We start from the raw sequence: 26,691 nt of genomic DNA on the forward strand, positions 1-26,691 counted from the left end.
TATTTACTTAGATCACAATAGAGAAAAAGGGAAGATACGATATATTCGGAAAGCTCTTTCATTATAGCGTAGCAAATTGGCAACCTGTTTCCATCCTGCGAACGGCATGGTTTCAGTTACAAAAGAAATAGCCTGGCTTTCAATATGTGAAATATATATATATAAAAACAACAACAACAACAACATTGTAGATATACGACACGTAGGCTTGAGACTGTCCAGAATTCTTTCAAGTTTGTATTGACATACGAGTTCTCTGTGCCACACCAACGCGATACTCCAATTCTACCCATAAACTTTCCAGTGTATCCACGTCATTGCTTATCCTGTTTACATCTTCAGGAAGTGCAAGGGTGAAAACTCTGTCACAGGGTGTTCAATCCGGGCCTCTTGGTGGCCAATGTGTAACACGTCTGCTGCACCGTTAATTCCAATTCACAACAAGCTTTCTTCACAATAGGTCATTCCTTAAGCCTAGAGTTGCAAACAAGTTGCCGGCTTTTTTGAATGGACGTTTTTTTCCGATAAAAAGTATTTTTTTTAAAAAAACGGAAATTTTGACTTTTTTGGCTTTTTACCAATTACAGCTAACCTATTTCACTTGAAGTCACTGTTATGAGTTTACAGGTTTGTGGTGACATAATTTACAACTAGCTAAAAAAAATTACATCATGTAGCAGCCAAAAGACAGATACTGGCCAATCCCAATGGACACATATTGCATCATAGTGGTTTCAGCTAACTCTAGCTAACCGGGGGGGGGGGGGGCACAACCTCTATTTTTTTAGATTTTTCAACAGTTTAAAAATAATAAATTACATTATTTCTAGGATGTTCCCAACATTTCTTTATTACTTTTGTTCATAAAAACAAATGTAATTAGGAGGCAAAATGCACTTGGTGGGCATATCAGGCGCCATCTTTGAATGTGTCTCATTCGAGAAACTCATGCCAGTGACAATGTATAATTGGCTGGTAATGTTAGTAATTATTATATTTAATAAACAAATACACTTCTGCAAACTGAAAAGCATTAATAAAAATATTATGGATTTTATGATTTTTAGTGAATGATAAAATATAGCCTATGTGAGACACATGCAATAATTGGTTATTATTTTTTTATTAATGACAGTAATTTTTGTAATTATTATAATTAATAAATAAGTCCTTATGTAATCAGCAAGGGAAGCAGAGATTCAATAATAAAATGGTTTCTTGCATTTTAGTGATAAAAAAAAGGCCTGGCCCCCGGTATGTAAGTTTCTGGTACGGCAGGGGTGTGCTAAGGTTAAAACTTGCATGTTTGTGTCTCAATTTAAATGTTGATGTCATAAAATATGAAGAAAATGTTAATATCAAAATATTCGATGTTTCGGGACAATTAAAAATCTTTACTGTTCACAACACATAGCTATGCAGAAGTATACGTATACGTGAATATATCCTGTTTAACGGAGCTTTCACACGGAAGCGACACGTGGCTCTTGAAAACCAACCCTTAGAAGTAAATGCAATCTTTCGAACCGAAGCAACATAAGCTGCAAGTATCGCTTGTCACTTGGTCTGTACAGTTTTCTCAGGATCTTCCAGACCGAAGCAACAAGTGACACATGTCACTTGAAAGCAGACTCTCAGTAATCCATTGAACCCTTTGAACCGAAGTGCGACAACGAGCTAAACATGTCACTTGCATGTTTCTCGGACTATACTGTTTTCTCAATACTGTGCATTGTGGCGCTTCGGTCTGTTGTTCTTGCATGCACTGTGAATACGTTCCTTTATACTGAAGGAGACTGTGTCGCTTGTCATCTGTGACTTCAGCCTGAAAGCTCCTTCAGTGGCACACATCGTCTCGCCTTGGTCTTGTTTGTGCATGTGTGGTGAATGCTTGCTTATAGACTGAACGGGCCCATGTCGCTTGCCACATCAATGTTACACCCCCACTTTAATGTGTTGCTTCGGTCTGAATGTTCTCTATACTTAACAAGATTGTTAGTTACTTCATCAGAGATTAAGATTTAATTTAGCCTGTAAATTACAGAAAAAAAATTGCAAGTACTGTCGGAAAAAAATCTGGCATTTTGATAGAAGGTTCCTTTGATAATCATGAATGGGCCTCTGGAGTGGCATAAAGTAATGCTGTTGCCTTGTAATAAGAAGGGGTCTGAGGTTCAATCCTCAGTGGAGGCAGAATGCATCATATCTCATCTCAAACTGTAGGTTCAGGCCAGATTTCTTAAATATATTTTTTTGGGTCATTTGAGGCCAAGTCTTATTTGCTTCTGCTTCTGTTTTAGTGCCAGTGTTTTTCAACAGCCTGCCTGCAAAAGGTCCGTTGCACCCAGGGGTTGACGACTAATTTAAATCTAATTTTATATTTGACAGCAGGTCTATACATAATTGAACTATGATTATACCACAGGTTATATATTAATATTAATTAAGGGTGCATATTAATTTCCATATAAACTTTAAAAATCAGAAATGTATTTATAAGTGAAATTGTTTGAATCAGGGCATTGACTTGTAGGAAATAAATTTACTGGTCTGTGGTCTCACAAAGGTTGAGAACCACTGCAACAAGCAACCAAAATACATCACTAGTTGCTCCGTGCCCTGGTTTAGCGGCCATTTAACCAAATTATACATGATGTACTGGAAATCCGGAATAGAGATATATTTTACTGAACACAAAATTTAATGTGAAGAGATTTGCATTTTTGCTTCATGTACGTGTTCGCACAAAAAAAATCAAATATTGAAAATCATATCATACTATTAGGTTCCATTAGAAACACATACAAAACTACTCTAGTTATGTGAATATGTTTATACTACATCGATATATCTAAAAGCCTACCGAAATATGAAGATAACACTCGGAAAGAACCGCCCATTCAAAAAAGCCAGCTTTCTTGAAAACACTGTTTATGTCTAGCTACGAATTTCATATTGTAAATTGTATTTTATAAGAGTGTCTATTTTAAAGGTTGGGAGATAAACGAAAACCATGGGACAGGAAAAATACTGCCAACTCCTGTATTTTCATTGATTTGAGACACTGTTCTGAAAAAAGCCGGACCAAAAAAGCTGCGGAAAGAACCTCCCGTTTTTTTCCCCAAAAAAGCCGTTTTTTTTCCCACCACTTCCAACTCTACTTAAGCCTGGATTTTTGTGTAGCTAAAATTTGAAATATGGACATAAATAGATTGATTGATTGATTAGGTGTTTTAAGTCCAGTTTATGCACAGTAAGGCTAATCGGGACTGGACCTACAGCTTAAAAAGGGATTCGAAGTGTGCATCCACCGGGTATTTAGTATTCGGTAATTTCGTTTTGAAAAGGAAGGAGCGCTCAAATTAGTTGTGTTACAGAGTGCAGCAAGTGTGGAAAAGTTGGAGAAACTGGGAGTGTTTTTGGTGAGAGTGAAAGAAAAGAGAAGTGAGAAGAGAAAGAAGGAAGAAAGACTAGAAGAAGAACGAGTGGATTGAATGATCGGTACTACTTTACTATACCGGAGACACCTATCAATGATTTATTTCACAATTTTTTACATTGCTAACGTACTATTCTGCATTGCGGAACATTTCTTTAGGTGAAATAATGGATTTCTAACGAAAATAATGTCTATTTCGTACATACGATAGCCCCACGAACCATCACGGGGACGAGGTATGTCTACTAGGTTAGGTTAGGCCTGTTAGGTTTGGTTCCATTAGCACTCCTTTCGTTCAATTTAGCACAGTGATGTGCCGTAGACTATACGTTTACGTCTACATGCGTTGTCTACACGTAATCTACGCGTAGATTACATTGGGTTGTAGTTTACATAGACTACGTAGAAAATCTAAAGTGCATTAAAATTAATTTTCAAGGGTTTCATGAAAGGAAAGTGACATTTTCAACTATATTGGTTCCTAACGAAATGAAAAGAACCCTATTTACAACAAAATTTCTCTGTCTCTTCTATTATCAACTATGGAAGAAGATAAATAGTATGCAAAAAACAACAACAGATGTCAGTCGTGAACCAAGAGTGGTCTTTTTCCCATAAAACACTAGAATATTTCCTATATTAGGTTTCTTCCTAGGTGAGAAATTGTTCGAATTTGGAAGAAAGAGTATGAAAAGTTATTCTTACACATCAGCAACTGATACGCAGTATAATTTTCTTTTAATTCCACGGTGCCCTTTCCTAAGTTATCACCTTTCGCCATGTTGTTTACATAGATTACGTAATCTACGTGTATAAAATAGTCTACGTGTAGAATGTAGACTATCGTTGTTTACGCGTAGATGCACATCACTGATTTAGCATATACGAACAACATCGGATTTACAAATTCCATGGCATCTTCACACCCGGCAACAATTTCACGACGCATCCTCGACACGTCATCTTGTAGCAGCAGCAATAGCGCGTATGGTGCTCTCGTGCAGAAAGCAAATGGCGGCAGCAGCAATAGCGCGTTGGAAATAGATTTTCGTAGAAAACCACATGCATTCGCATTAAAATGGATCAAAACTACATTCCCGAAGATCAACAACGCTACAGAAAATGATTTGCGTAAGTACTTTCTCCTGTAAATTTGAAGAAATCCGTCTCCGGTATAGTAAAGTGTTACCGAATGATCTGCTGGGGGAGGGGAAGAATGTGTTCATAGGGGACAAACAAATAAGAGAGCAAAATTATGTAGTGCGTACAGCCTATGGCTCGCACATAAAAGGAAATAAATCTAATCTAATTTCTTTTAGATTCCAGAAAAAAATATTTTGAGAAATTATTTGAAAATACCGACTGCTGACCGGTAGTCCCTATTTCCATAATAAACAGGGATTAATTGTTAAAATATAGCAGTAATAAGAACAAAGTAGGGTGATAAATGATGATATAGATAATAATCAGATAAAAATTACCTAATTTTTGGAGAAATATTGCTTTGAAAGTTTGTCTCACACATTTGAATATCTGCATTACTCACTGAAAATTTGAGACAGGGTGTGACTATTGTGCATATATATAAAAATATTTACTATAATCGGAATTTATGTAAAAATATGTAACAGAAAATGTATGCATATCATTCCTAACATGGCAATTGCCTACAAACTCGGCCTCGGTCAACTGCAATGGTGCCATCTTTCGTACGTTTTTGATTCAAAAATATATTGTGGTGGGAGCTCTAATATATCTGTGCCGTGACTGGGAACTGATCGCCTACTTAATATGGTTGGTACAGTGGGATGCACAAGTATTGCTCGGTAAATTTTCCACGCCTTTTTTCAGTCATTGTTCTTTTGCATTCTATGTGATTTTAAGGAATTTTACGTATGCAATGCAGACGTCCGCAGGATTTTTCCCAGGGAGGAGCAAGCAAGGTATTTTTTCCAGGGAGAGGCTATAGTGATGTCCCCTCTAGAAACAGTGTTTCAGTCTGAAATTATCATGTTCCTTCGACACCTTTATAGTTAACATAAATGACTATGACTGAAATGAAATTATGTGTGAAATATACACTTGATAGGTGGACATTTATTTTCCAGGCGGGCATGCCCCCCCCCCCTTGCCCTCCATTTATCAGTTTATTAGCATCTTGTTTGACGTTTTATTCCAATTCTTGAAAGCCTCATTGCGTAAAACAAAGAGATTAATCATAGCGGTGGACAATTTGCTTGGTAATACTTATGCATTTCCAGGGATGGCACCGAGAGCGTGGCACACATTTTGGTTCTTTAGGTTAATCGTGACGATAGGGATGAAATTAACATGAAGTTGATGAAGGAACACTGAACACCTAAACACACATGACGGGACTCACACAAGAAACCTTCGTTCGATGCCGAGATTGGGAGTTGACCTGTCAACATGCTCAGCCATTGAAATCCACAACCTTATCTTGCACTCACGAATGTGGGCAATGGTAGTCCGGGACCCCCCTCTCTCAACGAAACACTTTGCCAATTAGAGTAATCAAAACATACTACTTTAGCATTTGCGGTACAATCGAGCATTATTTACTTCTGACGAGCTTACACGAAGAAAAGGATTAGGCTGAGATTGTTTTTGCTTTGCCAGTATCTAAGATAAGTGATGCTATGATGAAATTGATGAAGGGACTCCCAAAGAATACCCATGCCCAGACCGAAATTCGAACCCGGGACCCCTGGCATCGTAGCCTACTTGTTACCAAATGGACATAATATATTTTTCTGTTATTTAAAGAATATTAATTTTTTATAACCTTGTCAGGACAGTTGTTATACAAATTACGTTAGCTGCATAATGAATACGTGCTGTTATATCTACTTTTATATTGCATTTTTAACAATAACAATATTAATTAATATACATATTTTTATTGTAATTATGAATAGACCTATAAGTTATAATGTATTGATTATATACATTTATATTATAAATTTGTGAAACATGTGGTTCGGACCCCTACTGAAATATATATATCTCTGCTTTCACTATAAAAACAAGTGAGTAGACAGAAAGCCTGGTAACATTACATCATTATTTATCATTAGGTTAATCGTAATAAAATTAAGCCTTGTTTCCATATTAAAAACACTAAGTTTCTGACCAAGGCTGTTTATTAAGATATAAAAACACTTAACATGTAACGTTTCAACCCTGTGTGTATATTTCATAATTTTAGTTTAGTTCTTCGTCTGAGGAAGACCCTGATCCAGGGTAGAAACGTTAAGTGTTTCTATATCTTAATAAAGTGCCTTGGTCAGCAACTAAGTGATTTTAATTAGCTTAATTATTTCCTTGCCCTTTACGGGAACCATGCCCACACCCTCTTCACAGAATTGTTACATTCTTCCCCCCTTTCTCGAAACTTCCTCTCCTTTTTGAACGACGACACTAGCGCCACAAGTCCATGACTACAAGGTATGCCGATATAGGCGTGAAGGCGACTAAAAAGCGCATTCTCTACCCCAACGGAGCTTTCTGTTAGGCCACGGGCCGGTATTGAATTATTCATTGAGCGATGTTGTTTACGAGGGAGAAGGGTCTTCGCGGGAAAAACAACCCGATGCAAATTAGTCTCGCGTCTTGAGCTTATTAATATTCAACCTCGGCTTTAGTCGCCGCTGTGAATTGGTTAGAAGGGAACCAAGAAATCGCCCAATGGTCGCATTTGAGTCGACGGCAGGCTGCATCAATTATGCATTTGTCTCCAGTGCCTTTACGACACTAATAGAAAGGTCATTCAGGCCTTTTAGCCACTTTCAACGCCTGTCAAGTGATTGGTTCTCACAATAGAATACCTCCCCTTTTTTATTTATAAATTTTTTCAGGTGTAGTGTCACTATTTTAATTTAATTTCTCTTTTCCGGCACGTCCGGTAACTAGGCACATACTGGTAGCGTTGGATGCGTAAATATTAGCAGGCAAAGTCCATTGTCCAAATTGTTCGGAACGAGGTGAATTTTTGGTGACTCATACTTTCCGCATTGCAACTCCCTCCACCAACATTCTCCCCTGGTACCCCTGCTTTCCAGCTTTCTCCAATAAGAAACACATGACCATGTTATATACGTATTTATGGCTTTAATGAAGAAAAGTAATGGCCTTATTTTGTCAATGCTTTAAGCGTTAAAGAACATATTTATTGCAGGTATGTGTTTATTGGACATTAACATAGCAAGTGAAATCTTAGCTTAAATTGGTACATGATTTTGCAACATACCGTATTTGTGGTTGTATTTCCTTTAAAAATAGTTTTGAATAATATGGTGCGTTTGTATACGCCGATACTCAGGTTATCACCAGGAAGAAGGAAGTTTGTGAATGGGTCAAAACTTCATTGGATGCTGTGAAAACTAAGACAGCTGTTAAATCGTTTAAAAATGTGGTGCATTGGATGGCACAGAGGATAATTTGTTGTATGGGGACTCAGCTCCTGATTGTTATATTTTCCCCACATACCTCCAAAGAAAGCTCGTCAACCAATAATCATTCAATGTCTTTAATTGACTTACCTGTATGCACCTACCTTGCATCGGTAAGAATCTCTTCAGAACGAGCGGTGGTTCCATCTAGTGGCCCCGAGCGTTGCTTTCGTGATTCTTGAAAATGACTTGTTCCACTATTAACAAAACGTAGACAGTAACTTAGGCACTGCAGTTCAGTAATATTTTACCTCTGATTTAGAAGAGGTTTGAAGTGACTTGTCATTTAGCTCCGGAGATGAATGTCTGGGTTTTGACGAAGAAGATTAAAATGCGTATTCTTTCCTAGTTAGATTACATAAGTCATTTGTTGAAAGTAGACCTATATGTTACTTTATATTTGATATACTGTAAATTAATTATAATATTGAGTGATAGAGAGATATTTTTCCTCAAAAATGTGCACGCAGGTGAGTCTTATGTGCCGGGAAATACGGTACGTATTATATTAGGCAGCAGTAACTACAATTAATTCTTGTCTACACAAATCAAACTCTTTAGCCACGCGCCACTGAGAGCTGCGGGGATAAATGACAACATCGGTACAGTGGAATGCACAAGTATTACACAGCAAATTGTCCGTGACTACTCTCATTTTCACGTATCCTGGTGGTTGTTTGGCGTTTTGTTTAAAATCTTGAGACATCCATTGCGTAAAACAGAGAATTAACATGGCGATGGAAAAAATGATCGGTAATGCTGATGTATACCACTCAACATGCATAAAAACAAATATACGGGGTGAGCAAAAGGTAACTGTGCACCTACACTACGCTTCATTACGCAGAGAAAAACTTCCCTTTCTTGATGTTAGTTGGTACATAAGGGCATGGACAGTTGGTTAGTAAAACACTCATTGTTGTTAGTCTCTCATTGTTATCAGTCACTCCGTTGTTGTTACTTCAGTTGTTTCTTCGGAGCGTAATCTTGCAATGCGCGGAACTGCATTAGCAATGGTTTTGTTACTCGAAGCTCGTGTGTTTTTGGTGGAAGAAGTCTTTCGACATGGAGGTGAATATACGGAAGAGGTGCGAAATAAGTTTATGGAAAGGTTTCCTGATACAGATCCACCACATCGTAATGCAGTGCGGCGGTCAATTCGTAACTTGTCACAGCAAGTGAGTGTGTCGTACGGCAGCGGAAGAACCGCACTGAAAAAGCACTTACATTTACACCCCTACAAAATAACAGTAGTGCAAAATATGCAAGAAAGACACCACGACAAGCGTGTTGAGCATTGCCAGTGATTCAGAGACTAACCATTGCTAATGAAGTAACGCGCTTTGCAAGATCACGCTCCGAAGAAACAACTGAAGAAACCATAATGAGTGACTGACAACAGTGAGTGTCTTACTAACCAACAAACATCAAGAAAGGGAAGTTTTTCTCTGCGCAATGAAGCATAGTGTAGGTGCACAGTTACCTTTTGCTCACCCGGTATATCTACAGTACGTAAGAAAAAAATAATAAAAATAGCAATCGATAATTTCCCTGTAAATATTAGTTCATCCTACAATAGATGGCGCTCATTTCTTTCGTAATGTTCTGTTTATTTCTCGAACCTTACGCAAACAGAATGAACACAGTTATGCACAATTTATCTCCAACTAAACCTTAAGGTTATATCCACAGGGATGTGATGAAAGAAAAAAAAAGACACGTGATTTACATTCATTGTACCAATATACATTATATTACAAGTTATAATAGACAAATATTTCTAACAAATGTGTCCAAATGACTGAAAATCCGTGTGGTAATTTGAATGAATATGAACATTGAATTTTTTTTACTTAAACTGATGAAGGAACACACTAAAAAAGAACACCCATCCTCCGGCCGGGACCCTGATGTCGTAGCGCGCTGTGCTAACCATTCTGCCACGCAGATCGGCATGAATTTTGATGAGAAGAGGTAGTTGAAACAAAGCTATAAAACTAATTATCTGTCATTATTCTTCATCTTTGATTTTAAGTTCTATAATTTGTTGCTCACCACATTTGATTGTCTGGTTGTGTTTTTAAGCTATAGTTAGGGACGAGAAGTTTTCGTTTTCACAACACCGGAAAATTGCTGACAGCAAAATAAATTTTTTAAAATGTATTAGGATAGGTTAAGGAGGCAAATTTTCGGTGTTTCGAAATCGCGAAATAACGCGAATTATGACATTTTTTTCAGAATAACGCCGAATTTTACGCCTTAACGCGAAAAACGCCGAAATATGCAATATAAACTGGGGATAACATTTCTTCTGTTCAAATAGTTTTACCTGAAGCGCTAGTTATGTTATTTCTAACCTAGCTTTGATTCAAAAGAGACTGTCACGCTTCATTTGTTGCAGTTTGGTGGTTTTTAGTGGCAAATGAGATGAAGTACTTTTCCAAATGCAAGAAATTTGATTATTTCTCACAAAGGTAAGCCATAAATGTATTTATTTATTTTTGTCATTAAAGCTAAACTTTGTCTCAATTTTCCAGAACCAAAGCAATATAAAACACTTAAGCACAGAAATAAACAGTAAGAACGCATATAAAAATAACATTGATTTTGAATTAATAACACCGAATTTTGTCCTAAACCGCGAAAAATAACACCAACTTGCAATAAAAATAACATCGAAATTTAGGGAAAAATAAAATGCAAACTTTACGTCCCTAGCTAAAGTTAATAGTGGGATCCGAACCACTATGTGCCTCCACCGGGTATTCGAATCCAGGACTTCTTAATTACAAGGTCACGACTTTACCACTACACCAACGGGGAGTTCCTAATCATATTTCAATTTATATTTATGAATTTGTATTTTCGTATGTTTAAGATCTATTTGGTGGGTGTGTTATCTTCCAAGACAGAATATTTCAATAGTAATTTTAATTGGAGATTGGGCGTTATGCTTATCATTCACACATTGTATATTTCACGTATTTTACGTGGCTTTCCTTCAATTTTTGGGGTAATCGTGATGATGAGGATGAATGATGATTGGGTGGAATTGTTGAAGGGACTCCCAACATCTGTCACTTCTCTCTTATCGCAACGTCGAAGATGAGTGATGACAGGATGAAAATTGGTAAAGGTACACTCACCGGCAATAAAAAAACGGGACACCTAGATCCTGAAATAATCGCTTCCATGCATGGCGTTATGTGTGTTGCCTAACTCTAAGGCGATATGAGGATTTTAATAGCAAATTTTCAATGGCAACTTCTACCACCGCCTAGTTAAGCAACACACATAACGTATTTAGGAGTCCCACTTTTATTGCGGTTGACTGTGCATGTGTCATTATATGTATACACATGAACCCACAACTTTTTGTGCCGAGATCGTGTTCAATTCTAATAAACAAAAGCAAGTTCCGCTCGGACCACTTAAACAGTAGGTAATCTGTTATATCGAGATAAAGCCATTAATCTGCCTTTGTGGAAAGACAGGTTGGGGAAGGGGATATCACAATACATGGATAACAAAAGAACGGCTTTTGTATTAATCGACGACTGCCTCGGTGCTCCTTGTTCGAGTATGACTGACGCTTTCTTTGGTTAGCAAGAGCAGAAGACGGTGTGAAAAGACCGCGTGATTGCCGTCGGAAGACATATGTTAATATGTTCCTCGGCTTCAACAAAACTTGCATTGGTGCAGCGCCTGAAAATGATAACGAGCTCCTAACGAACTGCCTAGACGAAGCACAATTCAGCTCCTTTGTAGCCTGCGAGGAACGAACAACAGTAACAGGTTCTTCCTCCCCAGGGTACTGAGAGGTGGGGAAACGTGTCAGGACGTGTCCATCTCAACACGTTACATATTACCTCCCTGTATTGTTTTCCAACACCTCTCAGGTCTATTAGAGCTGTAGAATTACATTTCAGTGTTGCAAAATTATGTAAAATATTACTGAACTGCAGTGCTTCAGTTAATGTCTACGTATTTTGTTAATAGTGGGAAAAGTCATTTTCAAGAATCACGAAAGTAACAAAGCTACTCTTCGACTTATTTCGACCGGGGCCACTATACAGGGTGTCGCAAAACTCTTTCAACAACGATTGGGTGCTGGTAGATATCATAAAAACAAGTAACTTTTCCCTATAGAGTTTACCTCAAAAGCGCTTAGTTACTGCGCTATAAGCGCTTAAAATCTATCCTGTACGTATGCAACCCAACACAGCAAACGCTTGCTCTGACATAACTACCAGGGGCGCGTGGCAGGGTTGCCACTAGCGTGCCTCGTTAAGAGAGACGACTTGAAAACAACAACTTGGGAGTCTTGCCTGAGCAAAATTCAAAACATTAATGATACTTGCGATGTTATAAGAAGCATTGACAGTATTTATAAACTGACCAAGACAAATAATGGGCAGACTGAAATTCAAGATTACTCATTCTAAAATATCTCCATAATTGATTGATTGATTTGGTTTATTTTAATTCGCTTTCCTGCCACCTTTGGCTAATCGCGAAGATGAGGATGATATGATGAAATAACAAATGACACCAATGTCTAGACCAGGATTTATACCCGAGACACCTGGCGCCGTAGCGAGCTGTGCTAACCACATCACCACGGAGTGTTTCGTGTATCATGCAATATCAACAATTGCAAGGGACACGTGAGATAGGGGAAATCCACTAAGGGTCAAATGTAAACATGATGTGCTTTCTGCCTCGGTTCGAACATTTGACATTCGAACAAAAACTGCTGGCTGCTAGTGCATTACACTCTACCATCGTGGTTGCAATCACATTCGCAGCAAAACATGCCTTTACTGCAGAAATGAAATTTTCTTGTCAGTATATTCGTTCTTGATTTTTCTAACGCCACTATTGTTCCAAGAGTCAAAATATTCGTTAAGAGCAGAGAACTAACAGACGTTATGAATTCAGTTTTCTTACAGTGTTCTTTTTACGTTAAGTTCAATGCACCAATAGGTGTAGCGGTGCAGTACCTGCTCCCTTTTCAGAATAATCGGAACTACGAAGACGAATGATCCAGTGGCATATTTCTCCAGGCCGGAGCTCTTATCAGGAACCTTCGATAAAGAGATCATGTGTCGATCACTAAACGTACTCGATCACCGAGGCGACTCAATAGACTTTTGCTGTTCGCAAAATTGTTTTTTGTCGTTGTGCAATACGAGTGCCCTTTACAGTTCAGCCCTTGATATAAGTATGCGTTTCTTGGCTTTGGCTTTTACTAAGCACTAGTTTTAATGTGTGAATTTATTAATGTCTAAACAACGTGTTTCATTAAATTAAAAGCCGGCCCCGTTGCGGAGTTGTTAGAACGTCGCACTACGATGCCAGGGGTCTTGGGTTGGAATCCCGACTTGGACATGGATGTTTGTGAGGGTCTATTCATCAATTTCATCATATCATTACTCATTCCCATCTTCGCAAATTACGCAAAAGTGGCACAAAAGCGAAGTAAAATAAAGCAAATTAATCAATCAATCATTAAATTAAAAAAGCCTTGCAATTACTTACTTGTGAGACGAACATGATTAGCAATAACATTAGCACAGATAGGAATAACTTCCAAATAAATTGTAATAACATTACAGTCTGCGTGTTCGAAACGAGGCAGCAAGCACATCATGTTTACGTTTGTTCGTTCGTAGATTTCCCCTATCTCACGTGTCCCTTGCAATTGTTGATATTGCATGATACACGAAACACTCCGTGGTGATGTGGTTAGCACAGCTCGCTACGGCGCTAGGTGTCTCGGGTTTAAATCCTGGCCTAGACATTGGTGTCATTTGTTATTTCATCATATCATCCTCATCTTCGCGATTAGCCAAAGGTTGCAGGAAAGCGAATTAAAATAAACCAAATCAATCAATCAATTATGGAAATATTTTAGAATAAGTAATCTTGAATTTCAGTCTGCCCATTATTTGTCTTGGTCAGTTTATAAATACTGTCAATGCTTCTTACAACATCGCAATGTTTTCAATTTTGCTCAGGCAAGACTCCCAAGTTGTTGTTTTCAAGTCGTCTCTCTTAACGAGGCACGCTAGTGGCAACCCTGCCACGCGCCCCTGGTAGTTATGTCAGAGCAAGCGTTTGCTGTGTTGGGTTGCATACGTACAGGATAGATTTTAAGCGCTTATAGCGCAGAAACTAACCCCTTTTGAGGTAAACTTTATAGGGAAAAGTTACTTGTTTTTATGATATCTACCAGCACCCAAGCGTTGTTGAAAGAGTTTTGCGACACCCTGTATAGATGGAACCACCGCTCGTTCTGAAGAGATTCCTACAGATGCAAGGCAGGTGCATACAGATAAGTCAATTAAAGACATTGAACGATCATTGGCTGACGAGCTTTCTTTGGAGGTACGTGGTATAACAAACAACTTATTTGTGTAATAAACAGGACTTTCAATACTGTGATGTGACCAAATTATATTTAAGCGTATGGAAATAGTGCATTAATTTCGGAATTTAATTGCAATAAATGACACCAACTCACAATATAAATGGACCGGATCAACGACATTTTCTTGGAGCGGATTGTCGCTTTCGTTAACATGGCGTTGTCTTTTTTTAATGTTGGTCGCATTATTACAGCAAAACAGTGGCGACGGTTTCACGGGAGGGGGGGCAGTTGCCCTCCTTGCCCCCGCACCCTACTAAACCTTATCTACCAAGGAAAAGCAAACTGTCCTTGCCCCCCCCCCCCCCCCGGTTTTGAAACCCAGTCGCCGCCACTACAGCAAAAAGATTACCGACTAGTGAAACGATGCGCTGTATTACAATTAATAATAGTTAATATTAAAATATTTACAGAAATATCAAGTAATATAAAATACATTAGACACAGGTCTTCTGGAATTTTCTTCCCCTTATAAAATTTCCAGAGACGGAAATCGTGAGTGTTAACAAAAAAAGTTTGTCCACTTTATATAGTTATGTTAATCAAGGAAAATATAAAATATGAAAATTTGAGGGATAACCGATTTTGTGTAAAGATCTCGTGCAGGAGAATAATAATGTCAGAATAATCAAATCCACAAGACATGGCAAATAATAATCATTAATAAATAAAGTACAAACTAGAACCGCAACACACAAAAGATGTAGGCAACATAGACACGATCATACTCTGCTACGCCCCCTCGCGGCAACAATGCATCTCCACGTAGAACTAGTTTATGTGAATGCTTTAAAAGAGTATTTACATTTCGAGCCCTGCGTCAGCCCCTTTACTAAAGGTAAAACTAAATTCTTCTGTCCTCACTAAAGGCTGGTTTACATTGGTCGAGTGAGTGGGAGAGTTACTGGCCTGTCTGCTCGACTCGACCCTTCTATGGCGAGTAGCTGTTTACACACTTTCTACTTGACTCCAGAAAAGTGGGATAGTAGCTGCAGCTGTTTGGTGCTATTTTGACAGAATTAACCCATGGACGTCATTGTCGATTTAAAACAAACTTTCTGAAACTATTTACACGCCTTTTTTTTCACGAGAAATGAATACAACAATGCACAAGGACATGTCTGGAAAGAGAACTAATTTCCTTGCACCACTTATTGCCTCATCCGCCCGTAGTTTGTTTTGTTTGTTCCTATAAATGACACAAATTCCATGGAGACACACGCAACATAGACACTGTCCTCAGAAAGCGTTTACATAGATCGAATGCTCTGCCGAGTGAAAAAAAACAATGGGAAAGGAAGCAACTCGGTCGAGTCACTGTCCTCCTTGGACAGCCAGACTCTCTCTCTCTCTCTCTCTCTCTCTCTCTCTCTCTCTCTCTCTCTCTCTCTGTCTAGAAAGAAAGGAAGAAAGGAATATGGAAGGAAAGAAAGAAAGAAAAAGAGGAAGAAAAAGAAAAAGTGAGGTATCTTATAGAAAGAAAAGGAAGGAAAGAAATAACAAAGCTCTTCTTCTTCTTTTTCCCCTTTTGCCATTCTCTCTCTTTTCTCTTTCCTTTTCTTTCTTTCCTTCTTTCTTTCTTTCCTTTCTCTGTCTCTCTCTCTCTCTCTTTCCTTCTTTCAAAGAAAGAAGAAATTTATTTCCTTCTTTCTTTCTTTTTTGAGAGAGAGAGAGAGAGAGATCCTCCCTACTTTTCTTTCCTTTCTCTTCTTTCTTTCTCTTTCTTCTTTCTCTCTTTCCAGAGAGAGAGTGAGTGAGAGAGAGAGAGAGAGAGAGTAAGTAAGGATAGAAAGAAAAAAGGAAGGAAAGACGAAAGAAAGAAAGAAGAAGGAAGGAAAGAAGAAGGAAGGAAAGAAAGAATTAAAAGGAGAAAAAGAAGGAAGGAGAGAAAGAAAGAAAGAAGGAAAGAAAGGAAGAAGGAAAGAAAGAAGGTCTCTCTCTCTTTTTTTTCTTTCCTTCTCTCTCTCTCTCTCTCTCTCTTTCTCTCGAGAGGAGGGGGGTAAGAAACTTTCCCTTCTCTTCTTAAGAGAAAAAGGAAGAGAAAGAAAAAGAGGGGGAGAGAGAGAGAGAGAGAGAGAGAGAGAGAGAGAGAGAGAGAGAGAGAGAGAGAGAGAGAGAATCTCCTTTTCTTCGTTCTTTCCTTATCTCTCACACACTTTTTTTCTTTCTTTCTTTCTCTTCATCCTTCTTTCTTCTTTCTTTCATTCTTTCTTCTTACTTGACTGTCCTGACTACAGGAGCGAGTACTGGCTCCAGTGCTCTTCTCCTCAGTTGTTTACACGGGGAGAGTAGCTCGCTTTACCCTACTCGCTCCGCTACTCTACCGTCTACTCGACCAATTTAAACCAGGCTTTAGTATTTTCCCTCGTCTAAAGTCCGTTCCAGTGTCTCCATCTTTTAGCACCCACGGCATTACCCTGTGCGTCGTAAAATGTCTCAATGTTTGTTTCACTTAATTACAACTATGCAAATTAGTTTTCAATACACACGAAAATTAAAATGAAGCTATAAGCGGGTATATCCCCCTAAAGGGGGCACGATGGCCCTTGAAGGATTTTAGGAAAGCGATCACTTCCTACGCCCCTCCCTTTAATACGCCATTGGTGTGGGAGGCGGTAGAATTGCAAAAATCGGTTCTTGGATTTAAACAGCTGCATTTTCCCCACCCCAAAAAACAGATCCGATATCCCTGCATTAATAATATTACTTCCAAGATATTTCGGGGTAGATTTGAAACCCTAAAACCACCCTCTCGGGATGGGATCAGAAAGAAAAATCCGGACATATCCAAATAGAGAATGTTAGGGATTTCCCTACAACACTTTGAATACCTAATTTTACACAGAAATTCTCATGAAAACGGCCGTTTCAAGGAAATGTAGAAATCTTCTAGAATTAAGCACTAATTTAATACATGGCAATTTGAAATTTCCCGAGAAATCTGGAAATCATTACACCATAACTGTGGAGCAAGGCGTCGCATAACGGTAAAGTAGAGAAGAAAGCGAGTTGGCGGAGCGAAGCAGTCCGCCCTGCTGCAAATGGCTGGTAGCTGCACTCACTTTTCCTCTCATGAGTTCATTGGTCAGGTCCTCTCGAGTCACTACTTGCACAGATACTTCTTTGCGTGCGCTTCCTCCACAGATTCCCGAGGATAGAGTATAAAGATCCGGGTGCGATCATTAACGTCGCGACTAATTTCCATGGCGAGAAAGCTGCGTAAATAGGGATATAACATTGGCTCGCATGGCGATGTAGCTCGGCAAATGAAACCGGGGACACTTAACAGCTTATGCAACTGATAAGCAGTAGATAAGATAATTACAAGCTTTGATAAGGTTAACTTACCTTATTATCTAACCGTCATGAAACAGGTCTTCAATTTTGGTTCAATTTCTCTTCGCAAGGCATGTTGAGCCTCCTCCTTTCCAGCGCACTGCACACCTCACATCATTAAAAAAAAAATTTCGCACAACAGGTTACTCACTCACTCACTACCTGTCACAAAGCTGGCCTTGTTGAACGAGCAGCGATATGCCGGAACACCTTCCGATCGTTTTGCACAATGAAACACCGTTCGAAACACGTTGTCCGCGAATCGAACAGATATTTTCTGTTCCGCTCGATGACTACGGGACACTCACACGTTCCTTGAAAGCTGCTTGCGTAGTCGATGCACGGGAAAAGCTCGCAGATGTTTTTGTCGCGAACCATTCAAGGTCCCTGGCCGATAGCAGCGCACTCTCGTTGGCACGACTTGCGGCGCACTGTTCCGCCTCCTCAAACATCGTGATGGAGCTTGCATTTCTCGCGCACAGGTGGCAGCAGGGTTGCGCGGCCGACAACCAACACAAATACAGGCAGAACCTCGCGAAAATAAAAAGAAGAGCTGAAAACAGATGTATAACTTTTTTTGTGCTATAGATTTCTTTACAAATTTTCCACAAGATAAAGTAAACAACATATGTTGTAGTATGGGAAACGCATGACCCAGATATGTGACGTTGCACATTTCAAAGAAGACAAGAAATAGTGACGATTGAGGGTATACAAATAAAATACGCATTCTATAATAATTTTAGCCGGACCCTATGGCCGAGTGGTTGGGCGGCCCCTGTGGCGGAGTGGTAAGCACATCGCGCTACGACGCCAGGGGTCCCGGGTTCGATTCCCGGCTCGGCCATGGATGTTTGTGATTGTCTGTCCTGAAAAGTCTTGAAATTGAAATATGAAATGATATGAGTGAATGAAGTGTGATGGGGGAAGCTTCCGCGTAGGGGCTTTCCTTTAAAAAAAAAAAAAAAAGTGGTTAGCACATCGCGCCGCGACGCCAAGGGTCCCGGGTTCGAATCCCGATCGGGCTTGGTTGTTTGTGAATGTCCATTCATCAATTTCATCATTTCATCACTCATTCCCATCTTCGCAAATTAGCCAAGAGGCACAAAACGCGAAGTAAAATAAACTATCTCAATCAATCAATCAATATAATAATTTTAGCGGTAAAACGGCATCAACCACTCTGTAACATTTTCGCACCGAAAAAGTAAAGATTAACATGTTAGCAGAAAATCATTTTATTTAGCAACATTAGTTCACTTCTTACATAAAAGGCCTCCCCGATGGCGCAGTGGTAGCCTTGTAATCAAGGGGTCCCATTTTGGATACCCGGTGGAGCCGCCTTTAAACTGTAGGTCCATTCCCAATTAGCCTTACTGTGCATAAAGTGGACTTAAACACCACATCAACTTCTTACATAACAGCCTACCTACACCAATGCTTTCTGTTGATTTATGTGTATATCACCATTTTTTTCAATTTTGTGCAGATATAAATTTATCTTTATTGTTAATTTTATTTCCCTCCTTCCTCTATCGCGCTCTCGCTCGCTCTCTTTAATATCATCTCTATATTTTCTCTTTTCTATTTATTTTTTTGTCATGTTTTTCCTCTCGTCTCTTTTTCTATTTATTTCACTTACCCACGCCAGGGACGGCTCTACCGTACGTGCAACACGACCATTTGCACGGGGCGGCAAGCTCTAGGAGGCGCAAAATGTATAAAAAATGGAAGCTGCATTATTTGAGGCAGTTGGTCTTCTTGGGGCGGAGAAAATTCAAATTAAATCCATTTGCATATGCAGTATAAAGCAGAAACGGATAAGAAAAACAAAGAGTAACTGCGAAAGAAAGCAGTGCCGAAAGTTTATATTAGTTTTCCTCTTACAAAAGCAGCTATTATTGTTTTGTCTGTGAAAATGGTAAGCAACGTCTACTTTGCGTGTGCGGCGCCAGTCCTCCACCACCGCCCCCTGTTATCGAGGTTTGAGTTAAACTGACGTGTCGCATTCGGTAGTCGGAAATAGAGCTGCATTGTTCTTTGACGTGTTGATCGCGAAAGGTGGTGGTGATAGGTATTGCCGAATCGCGCAAGACGCAATTGTAAGTAAGAATATCCGCTGTTTTTGTCGTTGCTGGTTGCACCTCATTTACGATCTTGACGCTGTAACGATAGTGCAGTTAGTGTAAGCAGTGGCGGATTACCAAATAGGCCCACTAGGCACGTGCCTAGGGGCGGCAAATCTTTTTTCCAGAATATCAAGAATAATAAAAAGTGTCTTACGTGCACAGTTACAATTTAGACCTATGAAACCAATGTTTCAAATCAACGGATTCAACACTTTCGTTTCATACGAAAGAAACCTTGATGTATCGGATTTCCTATGTGTTATCAAGAAATGTTTCGTCTGATCTGCCTCCTCAGGCGCCAATCAATTTGTTTTAACCCGTGCTGTGGCTTTTATCGCTCACAATGACAATGCAAACCGCCCAGCCTTTGTTGGTTTGTTTTTGTAAATACATACCACTCCATCTTCCACTAAGCGTTTGTTAATGGCCAGGCAGGAAAGAAGACTGATTGTTTAAAACTCGCATCTGTAACAATGCCAGTCTTAAAAAAAATAAACACATATACACTGCTGATAAGTGAGTGAGTGAGTGCAGCTTTCGCGTGGACCGCAACTAGTTTTTGTCTTACTGGATTCTCTGGCTGGTGCATTCAGTTTGTTGCTAGTGCGTTTGCGATTTGGTGTTTTTTTTTATGCAGCAGGCAACATGAAGCGAACAAAGTTAAGTAAACTTGCAAACGAAAAGCGTGAAAGAGAAGCAACCTTAAAGAAAAAGCTTGGTACAGTGGATACGTTTTTTAGGCGAAAGGAACAAGTGATTTCCGAAAGCAGTTCAAAAACTGAAGTGGAAGCGGCTACATCGAGTGAACTCTGTGAAACGCAAAATGTCGAAAATATTGTGGGTTTAGTGGAGGAAGAAAGTGCACCTGAGATAGTGTCCCCTCATTTCGTAGGAGTTCCTGATTGTGACAGTGAGAGTGCAAATTTCGTTAGTGACGATCCTGCCGAGTGGTGTCTGAATGAGTCTACAATTGACATTCTTCTAAGACGTGGAATTAATCAGAATGCTGAAAACGAGTTTTCTAAATCGCAAAGACTCATAGCAGGTAAGACAAGATTTTTAAATAATAGTTGTTTTTTTTTCGTAAACTTGTAAATGGTGAATCAATTTTGCGGAATTATTTGCTAAATTCGTGCAGCACTGGTGCCGTTTCTTGTGCATCATGCAGGTTGTTCAAGGGGAAGACAAACATCTCAACCCACGGCATTTCAGACTGGAAAAACATTTCAAATATTCTAGCATCACACGAAAATTCTGAAGAACACAATAACTGTGAGTTGGCACTCTTAACAAGGCAGAAATCTGTTTGGACCTTGGAAAACCATTTTCGATCGATCACATATTCAGACGGAACTTACGTACTGGGTCAGTGTCTTAAGTAGAGTTTTCGCTGTCTTAGAACTTTTACACGAGTTTCCAGCAACCAAAGTGAGGCGGAAGCGGCTTCATTTATGACTGGTAAGTGGTGAATTTAATTTCTCAATACATTACATAATTCTAGGTATAGCACATACAGAAAATGAATTGTTTGTTATTGATTTGTATCCTTTGTTTTTTATTTCAGTATGTTCACTAATTTTTATATTAGCCTGTCAAAATACTGCAAATAAATTACTACTTTTCTTTTGAAAAGGGCGCACAATAAGTTTGTGCCTAGGGGCGGCGAGGAAGCTTAATCCGCCACTGAGTGTAAGTCGTGTGTGAGAACGCGCGCGCGTTTGAGTGTGACAATGTATTGAGAGACTTGTGTATTTGTGCTGTCATTAAAACAACTGCTTTGTCAAGTCGTCGTAAGAGATTTAAAAATTATTTGTTTCATTTGTGATTGTAAACTAAGGTATGTCTGATAAAAGGAAAAAAAGACTCTCGGGTGTAGAATATCGTAAAACGCAAATGAGAAAAAGAGCGCAATGTAGTAAAACAAAGTGGAGCTTTGCACAAATTTCTGAAACTTGAGGCAAGCGATGTAGTGAATGCCGAAGAATTCGAAACCGGTGATTCTGAACTACTGGCAGGAACCTGCGATTCTGATGATAATGGTGTATTTGAGCAAAAAAGTGAAACAGAATCTCCTTTTGTCAGTGCTCAGGATGTAGTGGAACTGTATGAAGAATACAGATCCAGCAAAATGGAATCCACATTAGAGTGACGCCGAAAGAGTGGCGATCGTTAAAAAAGGTCCACCTGAGAGACCGAAACCTGATTTTATTTTCCCTCGCAGCTCTAATGGTAGGAAATCGTGGTTTACGAGGCGTACATAATTGTACACACATAGTTTATTGTAAATAGTGATGAACTGAAGATATGTTACTTCATGTACAACGTTCTGGAAAATGTACATAATTATGTACAGTATAAATAGTCATGAAGAAATAGTGAAACAAAACAGGAGAGGTGATAGTTCTTCACGTCGGCAGAAACTATGGTGAGTAAATGCAACAGATATTTTATTATTATTAGGCTTAAATATATTTATTTTCCATTTATGACAAACATATCTTCTCACATTATGTATTCTTTCATTTTATTATGTTAAAAATTGGTTATACCATGTGAAATTGCCACGGATAACAAGCTTAGTTGTTCATACATTACGTTTACTTTGTACGTATTTTTGGGTGGAGTGGCAAGAAGTAAAATAGCACGGGGCGGCAAAGTTCCTTGGACCGGGGTCTCTTTTGTCTTTTCGTCTTTTCTTTATCTTTAATCTTTTCGTCACCCTTTCCTCTATTGTCTTTTTCTCTTTCAATTTTATCTTATCCATTCCCTCTTCTCTCTCTTTTTCTCTTCCTCGTTTCCTCCTTCTACCCTTCATTCTCTGCTACCAGTATATAGCAGTATTTCTTTGCCGCCTTTCGAAACAGTGAAGTCAGAAAATACACCGCAAAGTCATGAATTCTGTCCGGCAGGAAGTTTGTGATTTGTCTCGCGTGGGAAACAGAGGGATGCGCTGGTCGGAACAAGCTATTTTTCATCTCTTTGAGCACAATTCTTTCGACTGACAAAATCTGCCATTTCAATTGACAGCTTCCTGTTGTAACCTTGTCGGAAACCGGAGACAGCACAATCAAATGATACAAATATACTATTTCTTGAAGTGGCGCAACCACAAGGGGGCAGGGGGGTTATTGCCCCCCAACATTGGACGGAAATCGATTGTAGAGGGGGCCGGAGAGGCAAACATTGACGGCCAAGGGAACCTGCAGGGGGACACAGAGGGGCAATCGCCCACATTGATTTCAAATTCTATCCAAATAAAAATAAATTTCGTAAAATTGTATTGCTCGCTTCGCTAGCAATACCTGCTTTTCTTAGTATTATCGTATTATCAAGTTCAAAGGGTCTAGGAGCCGACCGATCTAAATGATAAAAGTTGTAAAAGAGAGAATTCCAAGGCGCTCCGTGAAATTATTTGCGCCATATTAACTCAACTTTATTTGAGTTTACAGAAAATTAGATCTAAAAATGTTCTGAGCTACATCCCCATGACAGCAACTACTCTTAACTGAAATGCTATTGCAGCAGCTAATCCATTCAATTAATAAAAAGTTAAACAACTTTTGGAGATGCTGGGCATCGATCCCAGTACCTCTCGCATGCTAAGCGAGCGCTCTACCATCTGAGCTACATCCGCATGACAACAACGGTTCTTAACTAAAATACTATTGCAGCAGCCAATCCATTCAATTAATAAAAGGTTAAACAACTTTTGGAGATGCTGGGCATCGATCCCAGTACCTCTCGCATGCTAAGCGAGCGCTCTACCATCTGAGCTACATCCGCATGACAACAACGGTTCTTAACTAAAATGCTATTGCAGCAGCCAATCCATTCAATTAATAAAAGGTTAAACAACTTTTGGAGATGCTGGGCATCGATCCCAGTACCTCTCGCATGCTAAGCGAGCGCTCTACCATCTGAGCTACATCCGCATGACAACAACGGTTCTTAACTAAAATACTATTGCAGCAGCCAATCCATTCAATTAATAAAAAGTTAAACAACTTTTGGAGATGCTGGGCATCGATCCCAGTACCTCTCGCATGCTAAGCGAGCGCTCTACCACCTGAGCTACATCCGCATGCCAGCAACGGTTCTTAACTAAAATACTATTGCAGCAGCCAATCCATTCAATTAATAAAAAGTTAAACAACTTTTGGAGATGCTGGGCATCGATCCCAGTACCTCTCGCATGCTAAGCGAGCGCTCTACCACCTGAGCTACATCCGCATGCCAGCAACGGTTCTTAACTAAAATACTATTGCAGCAGCCAATCCATTCAATTAATAAAAAGTTAAACAACTTTTGGAGATGCTGGGCATCGATCCCAGTACCTCTCGCATGCTAAGCGAGCGCTCTACCACCTGAGCTACATCCGCATGCCAGCAACGGTTCTTAACTAAAATACTATTGCAGCAGCCAATCCATTCAATTAATAAAAAGTTAAACAACTTTTGGAGATGCTGGGCATCGATCCCAGTACCTCTCGCATGCTAAGCGAGCGCTCTACCATCTGAGCTACATCCGCATGACAACAACGGTTCTTAACTAAAATACTATTGCAGCAGCCAATCCATTCAATTAATAAAAAGTTAAACAACTTTTGGAGATGCTGGGCATCGATCCCAGTACCTCTCGCATGCTAAGCGAGCGCTCTACCACCTGAGCTACATCCCCATGACAACAACGGTTCATAACATAAGTGCTATTACAGCAGCCAATCCATTCAATTAATAAAAGGTTAAACAACTTTTGGAGATGCTGGGCATCGATCCCAGTACCTCTCGCATGCTAAGCGAGCGCTCTACCATCTGAGCTACATCCCCATGACAACAACGGTTCATAACATAAGTGCTATTACAGCAGCCAATCCATTCAATTAATAAAAAGTTAAACAACTTTTGGAGATGCTGGGCATCGATCCCAGTACCTCTCGCATGCTAAGCGGGCGCTCTACCACCTGAGCTACATCCCCATGACAACAACGGTTCATAACATAAGTGCTATTACAGCAGCCAATCCATTCAATTAATAAAAGGTTAAACAACTTTTGGAGATGCTGGGCATCGATCCCAGTACCTCTCGCATGCTAAGCGAGCGCTCTACCACCTGAGCTACATCCGCATGCCAGCAACGGTTCTTAACTAAAATACTATTGCAGCAGCCAATCCATTCAATTAATAAAAGGTTAAACAACTTTTGGAGATGCTGGGCATCGATCCCAGTACCTCTCGCATGCTAAGCGAGCGCTCTACCACCTGAGCTACATCCGCATGCCAGCAACGGTTCTTAACTAAAATACTATTGCAGCAGCCAATCCATTCAATTAATAAAAAGTTAAACAACTTTTGGAGATGCTGGGCATCGATCCCAGTACCTCTCGCATGCTAAGCGAGCGCTCTACCACCTGAGCTACATCCGCATGCCAGCAACGGTTCTTAACTGAAATGCTATTACAGCAGCCAATCCATTCAATTAATAAAAGGTTAAACAACTTTTGGAGATGCTGGGCATCGATCCCAGTACCTCTCGCATGCTAAGCGAGCGCTCTACCACCTGAGCTACATCCGCATGCCAGCAACGGTTCTTAACTAAAATACTATTGCAGCAGCCAATCCATTCAATTAATAAAAGGTTAAACAACTTTTGGAGATGCTGGGCATCGATCCCAGTACCTCTCGCATGCTAAGCGAGCGCTCTACCACCTGAGCTACATCCGCATGCCAGCAACGGTTCTTAACTAAAATACTATTGCAGCAGCCAATCCATTCAATTAATAAAAGGTTAAACAACTTTTGGAGATGCTGGGCATCGATCCCAGTACCTCTCGCATGCTAAGCGAGCGCTCTACCACCTGAGCTACATCCGCATTCCAGCAACGGTTCTTAACTAAAATACTATTGCAGCAGCCAATCCATTCAATTAATAAAAAGTTAAACAACTTTTGGAGATGCTGGGCATCGATCCCAGTACCTCTCGCATGCTAAGCGAGCGCTCTACCATCTGAGCTACATCCGCATGACAACAACGGTTCTTAACTAAAATACTATTGCAGCAGCCAATCCATTCAATTAATAAAAAGTTAAACAACTTTTGGAGATGCTGGGCATCGATCCCAGTACCTCTCGCATGCTAAGCGAGCGCTCTACCATCTGAGCTACATCCCCATGACGGCAACGGTTCTTAACTGAAATGCTATTGCAGCAGCCAATCCATTCAATTAATAAAAGGTTAAACAACTTTTGGAGATGCTGGGCATCGATCCCAGTACCTCTCGCATGCTAAGCGAGCGCTCTACCATCTGAGCTACATCCCCATGACGGCAACGGTTCTTAACTGAAATGCTATTGCAGCAGCCAATCCATTCAATTAATAAAAGGTTAAACAACTTATGGAGATGCTGGGCATCGATCCCAGTACCTCTCGCATGCTAAGCGAGCGCTCTACCACCTGAGCTACATCCCCATGACAACAACGGTTCATAACATAAGTGCTATTACAGCAGACAATCCATTCAATTAATAAAAGGTTAAACAACTTTTGGAGATGCTGGGCATCGATCCCAGTACCTCTCGCATGCTAAGCGAGCGCTCTACCACCTGAGCTACATCCCCATGACAACAACGGTTCATAACATAAGTGCTATTACAGCAGCCAATCCATTCAATTAATAAAAGGTTAAACAACTTTTGGAGATGCTGGGCATCGATCCCAGTACCTCTCGCATGCTAAGCGAGCGCTCTACCACCTGAGCTACATCCGCATGCCAGCAACGGTTCTTAACTAAAATACTATTGCAGCAGCCAATCCATTCAATTAATAAAAAGTTAAACAACTTTTGGAGATGCTGGGCATCGATCCCAGTACCTCTCGCATGCTAAGCGA

The 26,691-nt window shown here is 39.8% G+C and overlaps 1 protein-coding gene and 7 non-coding genes across 8 annotated transcripts in view; all 8 read right to left on the minus strand.

The window, feature by feature from the left end:
• LOC145997246 (CD151 antigen-like) overlaps positions 1 to 18,122 on the minus strand; it is a 139,635-nt gene extending 121,513 nt beyond the window's left edge. The window contains exon 1 of the mRNA XM_083134078.1: positions 17,690 to 18,122. The gene's annotated coding sequence lies outside the window, so the exon portion shown is untranslated. The remainder of the gene's footprint in view (positions 1 to 17,689) is intronic.
• Positions 18,123 to 24,410: 6,288 nt separating this feature from the next.
• TRNAA-AGC (transfer RNA alanine (anticodon AGC)) lies at positions 24,411 to 24,483 on the minus strand. The gene has a single exon. It is a non-coding gene; the product is annotated as a tRNA-Ala (tRNA).
• A 76-nt stretch (positions 24,484 to 24,559) lies between these two features.
• On the minus strand, positions 24,560 to 24,632 carry TRNAA-AGC (transfer RNA alanine (anticodon AGC)). The gene has a single exon. It is a non-coding gene; the product is annotated as a tRNA-Ala (tRNA).
• A 76-nt stretch (positions 24,633 to 24,708) lies between these two features.
• Positions 24,709 to 24,781, minus strand: TRNAA-AGC (transfer RNA alanine (anticodon AGC)). Its single transcript has one exon. It is a non-coding gene; the product is annotated as a tRNA-Ala (tRNA).
• A 1,119-nt stretch (positions 24,782 to 25,900) lies between these two features.
• Positions 25,901 to 25,973, minus strand: TRNAA-AGC (transfer RNA alanine (anticodon AGC)). Its single transcript has one exon. It is a non-coding gene; the product is annotated as a tRNA-Ala (tRNA).
• A 76-nt stretch (positions 25,974 to 26,049) lies between these two features.
• Positions 26,050 to 26,122, minus strand: TRNAA-AGC (transfer RNA alanine (anticodon AGC)). The gene has a single exon. It is a non-coding gene; the product is annotated as a tRNA-Ala (tRNA).
• A 76-nt stretch (positions 26,123 to 26,198) lies between these two features.
• Positions 26,199 to 26,271, minus strand: TRNAA-AGC (transfer RNA alanine (anticodon AGC)). The gene has a single exon. It is a non-coding gene; the product is annotated as a tRNA-Ala (tRNA).
• A 76-nt stretch (positions 26,272 to 26,347) lies between these two features.
• On the minus strand, positions 26,348 to 26,420 carry TRNAA-AGC (transfer RNA alanine (anticodon AGC)). The gene has a single exon. It is a non-coding gene; the product is annotated as a tRNA-Ala (tRNA).
• Positions 26,421 to 26,691: the final 271 nt, after the last annotated feature.

This window comes from Lepisma saccharinum, chromosome 13 (genome assembly GCF_977018435.1).
Source record: "Lepisma saccharinum chromosome 13, izLepSacc3.1, whole genome shotgun sequence".
In the NCBI taxonomy this organism is placed as follows: Eukaryota; Metazoa; Arthropoda; class Insecta; order Zygentoma; family Lepismatidae; genus Lepisma; species Lepisma saccharinum.